This window comes from Oncorhynchus clarkii, chromosome 31 (genome assembly GCF_045791955.1).
Source record: "Oncorhynchus clarkii lewisi isolate Uvic-CL-2024 chromosome 31, UVic_Ocla_1.0, whole genome shotgun sequence".
NCBI lineage: Eukaryota > Metazoa > Chordata > Actinopteri > Salmoniformes > Salmonidae > Oncorhynchus > Oncorhynchus clarkii.
Genome location: NC_092177.1, coordinates 14,418,581 through 14,424,580, shown reverse-complemented (window position 1 = coordinate 14,424,580; position 6,000 = coordinate 14,418,581).

Sequence of the window (6,000 nt, the reverse complement as noted above, 5' to 3'; positions counted from 1 at the left end):
TTAGACAGTTTCCTATATACTGTACGTCACAGACTCTGATCTCACACACACACACACACACACACACACACACACACACACACACACACACACACACACACACACACACACACACACACACACACACAGAGAGAGATGCACACTCAGCTCTTTGCACTGGGTAATGCACTTTCTGATTCTTAATTGAGTAATGGTTAAGCAATGACTGATGTTTAATGCCAGTATAAATTTTAGCTTTCCAGACCCCCCCTATCCCCCACTCTCCCTATCAGTCCATCTGTCATTCCCACCATCATTCCCCTATTTTTCTGTCATTCCCCCTTTAATTCCCCCTGTCATTTTCCCCTGCCATTCCCTCAGTCATTCCCCCTGTAATTCCCCCTAGTCATTTCCCCAGTAATTCCCCCTGTAATTCCCCCTAGTCATTTCCCCTAGTCTTTCCCCTGTAATTCTCCCTAGTCATTCCCCCTAGTCATTCCCCCTAGTCATTTCCCCTGCCATTCCCTCAGTCATTTCCCCAGTCATTCCCCCTGTAATTCCCCCTAGTCATTTCCCCAGTCATTCCCCCTGTAATTCTCCCTAGTCATTTCCCCAGTCATTCCCCCTAGTCATTTCCCCTGCCATTCCCTCAGTCATTTCCCCAGTCATTCCCCCTGTAATTCCCCCTTGTCATTTCCCCAGTCATTCCCCCTGTAATTCTCCCTAGTCATTACAGTATATACATTATGTGTCCCTCTGCTCTCTAGATGTCTTTTTTGAGGATAAAAGTCCTCTATTCCCTGTGTAGCAATGACACATTTAGAGTCACTGTGGAAAATGTGTGTGTGTGTGTGTGTGTGTGTGTGTGTGTGTGTGTGTGTGTGTGTGTGTGTGTGTGTGTGTGTGTGTGTGTGTGTGTGCGCGCGCGCGCTAGTAGAGGTCATCGTGCTAGTGACCTCAGCCGCTCTGAAACCTACAGAAGCACAGTTACCTAGGATTCAGAAGCATGGAGATTGTTCTGGATCACGGTGCTTTTTGGGCACACATTAAAACATATCAAGAGCCTATGAAGTGGTTCCTACTATAGAGGTATCCAATGCCATCCATAGGAAGCCATGAAGTGGTCTATACCATAACGTCTGCCTCCACTCTCATAACAGAAACCCGTTCAAACATCGAGACGGTTGAGCGGGCAGTGTAGGTTTACCTTCACAAAACAAAAGGCCATAATGTGTTATATGGTACAAGGTGATGTCAGCTCTCACAAGGTCCCAGCTGGCAGGCAGAATACTGTGTGTTTCTCTCTGTCTTCCTCTCCTTCTGTCTCTCTGTGTCAGACATATCTGACTGGCTAGGCTGAATCGATGGGCCAGCTCGTCTCTCTGCTCTGTGCTCTAACAGCATGGTTACATGGTGACACATGACTGATGCTGTGGATTAATTCTGACGATTAATGATCACATACTCTTTCTATCTCTGTTCCTTTCTCTCTTATCTCTGCTGTTTCCTCCCCTTCTCTCTCTCTCTCTCTCTCTCTCTCTCTCTCTCTCTCTCTCTCTCTCTCTCTCTCTCTCTCTCTCTCTCTCTCTCTCACTTTCTCTTTCTCTCCCTCACTCTCTAGCTTTCTCTCTTCATTCTCTCTCACTCTCTCTCGCTCTGAGGAAGGTGAAAACATTTAAATTAACTAAATTGCAAAAAAAGGAAAGACCTGAGAGCACAACTTCACTCGGGGGACAACATCACACACAACACAACACATTACAAAACATCACACACACAACACATTACAAAACAACACAACGTAACACAAAAAAACCTTCATTTGCATTTTCATTTAATTGTATTTGGCCCATAGCGCCTGTGTAGCAAATCACTCTTTCTAACTCCATTTCCAATATATTAAAGGGAGACGGGAGAAAAGAATAAAGGGAAGATATTGATTGTCTGAGTGTTCATTGTGTGCTCGCAGATTGAACACTTCATATGAATTACATTATATTGCTGTTTGTTGTGATTTTTTCTCATTTTCTGTTTCTTTATCCGTGGTAGAGAATGATGATGGTAATTTCATGTGGCGTAGTCAGGGGGCCTGATTGGCTGTTGTTGGGGTTCTAATGGTGTTGATTGGCTGGTGTTTGGGTTGTAATTAATTATCAAATTACATTTTATTCGTCACATACGCCGAATACAACCTTACAGTGAAATGCTTACTTACAAGCCCTTAACCAACAATGAAGTTTTAAGAAAATACCAATAAAAAAAGTTTCAAAAAGTAACAAGACAAGAAAAACAAATAATTAAAAGGCAGCAGTAAATAACAATAGCTGGGCTATATACAGGGGGTCCTGGAAGAGAGTCAATGTGGGGGCACCAGTGTCGAGGTAATTTAAATAATTATATACATGCAGGTAGGTTTGTTAAGGTGGCTATACATAGATAATAACAGAGAGCAGTAATAGTGTGTTGGAGGGGGTTTGCACAAAGTCTGGGTAGCCATTTGATTAGCTGTTAAGGAGTCTTATGGGTTGTGGGTAGACCTGTCTAGGACTAGGGTTCCTCGCCAACAGCCAATGAAATTGCAGGGCACCAAATACAAATCAACAGAAATCTCATGAATCAAATTTCTCAATCATACAAGTATTAGGCACCATTTTAAAGATAAAATTCTCATTAATCTAGCCACAGCGTCTGTTTTCAAAAATGCTTTACAGCGAAAGCTCCACAAACGATTATGTTAGGTCACCACCAACTCACAGAAAAGCACAGCCATTTTTCCAGCCAAAGAGAGGAGTCACAAAAAGCACAAATAGAGATAAAATGAATCACTAACCTTTGATGATCTTCATCAGATGACACTCATAGGACTTAATGTTACACAATATATGTATGTTTTGTTCGGTAAAGTTCATATTTATATCCAAAAATCCCATTGGCATGTTAGATTCAGTAGTTCCAAAACATGCAGTGATATTGCAGAGAGTCACATGAATTCACAGAAATACTAATAATAATAAATGTTGATGAAAATACAGCTATTATACATAAAACTTTAGATACACTTCTCCTTAATGTAACCTCTCTATCAGATTTCAAAAAAACTTTACGGAAAAATCATAATCTGAGAACGGCGCTCAGAGCTCAAACCAGCCAGAGAAATATCCGCCATGTTGGGTAGTCAACATTATTCATAAAAAGCATTATAAATATTCACTTACCTTTGATGATCTTCATCAGAATGCTGTTCCACAATAAATTCTTGATTTGTTCGATAATGTCCATCATTTATGTCCATTTATGTTGTCGTGTCTTTGGCTATGCGGGATTAAGTGATATGACATGCTATTCTATAAAATCCTTTCTCCGTAATTAATATTACCTGATTTAGCTAATCATGTAAATGTAATTAACTAGAGAGTCGGGGCACCACAAAATAATATTTATAGAGCTGTTATCTTCCGAATAAACTCTTAAAGACCTAGCAATATTTTACATCAATAGCAGTCAATATTAATGGTCATCCTAATTCAGTCTCATCTGAAAGTGCTAAATTCTTGTTTATCTGCACGAACCCTGACTCACAAGTTAGGGTTCCAATACAAAATTGGGTTTAATTGGCCTCCCGGGTGGCGCAGTGGTTAAGGGCGCTGTACTGCAGCGCCAGCTGTGCCATCAGAGTCCCTGGGTTCGCGCCCAGGCTCTGTCGTAACCGGCCGCGACTGGGAGGGCCGTGGGGTTAGAGAGGGAGGGATGTCCTTGTCTCATTGCGCACCAGCAACTCCTGTGGCGGGCCGGGCGCAGTGCGCGCTAACCAAGGTTGCCAGGTGCACGGTGTAGCCTTGGTGCGGCACATTGGTGCGGCTGACTTCCGGGTTGGATGCGCGCTGTGTTAAAATTGGTGCGGCTGACTTCCGGGTTGGATGCGCGCTGTGTTAAAACCTCTGTGTTAAAAATATAGTATATGCATATGATTAGTATGTGTGGATAGAAAACACTCTGAAGTTTCTAAAACGGGTTAAATCACGGCTGTGACTATAACAGATCGTGTGTTTCATTGAAAAACGCAAGAAAAACTGCTACAAATAATTTCCATAAGTCACTTTCATTAAAAGGGGACAAAATTTAATATCGACCTGCATGCAATTCATACAAATTCCACACGATGTCGCCATTGTCGTCATTTTCAATGGAATTTTTTGTTGGAAAATCCAACTATCTGGATTCCGTTTCTTCCGGTCTCCACCAGGATCTTTTCAATGTGGACATTGGCAGCCATTGATTTGCAGACGAGGAGCTATTGAATATACATCGCCCTGTAATCATTTTGATAGATTATAAACGTTTACTAATACCTAAAGTTGGATTACAAAAGGATTTCGAAGTGTTTTGTGAAAGTTTATCGTCGACTTTTTTAATTTAAAAAAATGACGCAGCGTTTAAAAACGATGTTTTTTTCTGAATGACACAGCTTCCATAGAAAGCTATTTTGGGTATATATGGACCGATTTAAACGAAAAAAAGACCCAATAGTGATGTTTATGGGGCATATAGGAGTTCCAAGAAAGAAGCTCGTCAAAGGTAATGAATGTTTTATATTTTATTTCTGCGTTTTGTGTTGCGCCGGCTAAGCTATATCTTTGTTTACATCGCATTCAGGCATTTTGGGGTGTTGCATGCTATCAGATAATAGCTTCTCATGCTTTCGCCGAAAAGCATTTTAAAAATCTGACTTGTTGGCTAGGTTCACAACGAGTGTAGCTTTAATTCAATACCCTGCTTGTGAATTTTGATCAAGGTTTGAGTTTAACAAGTACATTTAGCATTTAGCGTAGCGCATTTGCATTTCCAGGTGCCTAGTTGAGACATATGCGTCTCAAGTAGAATCAAGAAGTTAATAAATCAAATCAAATCAAATCAAATTTTATTTGTCACATACACATGGTTAGCAGATGTTAATGCGAGTGTAGCGAAATGCTTGTGCTTCTAGTTCCGACAATGCAGTAATAACAAGTAATCTAACTAACAATTCCAAAACTACTGTCTTGTACACAGTGTAAGGGGATAAAGAATATGTACATAAGGATATATGAATGAGTGATGGTACAGAGCAGCATAGGCAAGATACAGTAGATGGTATCGGGTACAGTATGTACAAATGAGATGAGTATGTAAACAAAGTGGCATAGTATAGTATAAAGTGGCTAGTGATACATGTATTACATAAGGATACCGTCGATGATATAGAGTACAGTATATACGTATGCGTATGAGATGAATAATGTAGGGTAAGTAACATTTATATAAGGTAGCATTGTTTAAAGTGGCTAGTGATATATTTACATCATTTCCCATCAATTCCCATTATTAAAGTGGCTGGAGTTGAGTCAGTGTCAGTGTGTTGGCAGCAGCCACTCAGTGTTAGTGGTGGCTGTTTAACAGTCTGATGGCCTTGAGATAGAAGCTGTTTTCCAGTCTCTCGGTCCCAGCTTTGATGCACCTGTACTGACCTCGCCTTCTGGATGATAGCGGGGTGAACAGGCAGTGGCTCGGGTGGTTGATGTCCTTGATGATCTTTATGGCCTTCCTGTGACATCGGGTGGTGTAGGTGTCCTGGAGGGCAGGTAGTTTGCCCCCGGTGATGCGTTGTGCAGACCTCACTACCCTCTGGAGAGCCTTACGGTTGAGGGCGGTGCAGTTGCCATACCAGGCGGTGATACAGCCCGCCAGGATGCTCTCGATTGTGCATCTGTAGAAGTTTGTGAGTGCTTTTGGTGACAAGCCGAATTTCTTCAGCCTCCTGAGGTTGAAGAGGCGCTGCTGCGCCTTCTTCACGATGCTGTCTGTGTGAGTGGACCAAATTCAGTTTGTCTGTGATGTGTATGCCGAGGAACTTAAAACTTGCTACCCTCTCCACTACTGTTCCATCGATGTGGATAGGGGGGTGTTCCCTCTGCTGTTTCCTGAAGTCCACAATCATCTCCTTAGTTTTGTTGACGTTGAGTGTGAGGTTGTTTTCCTGACACC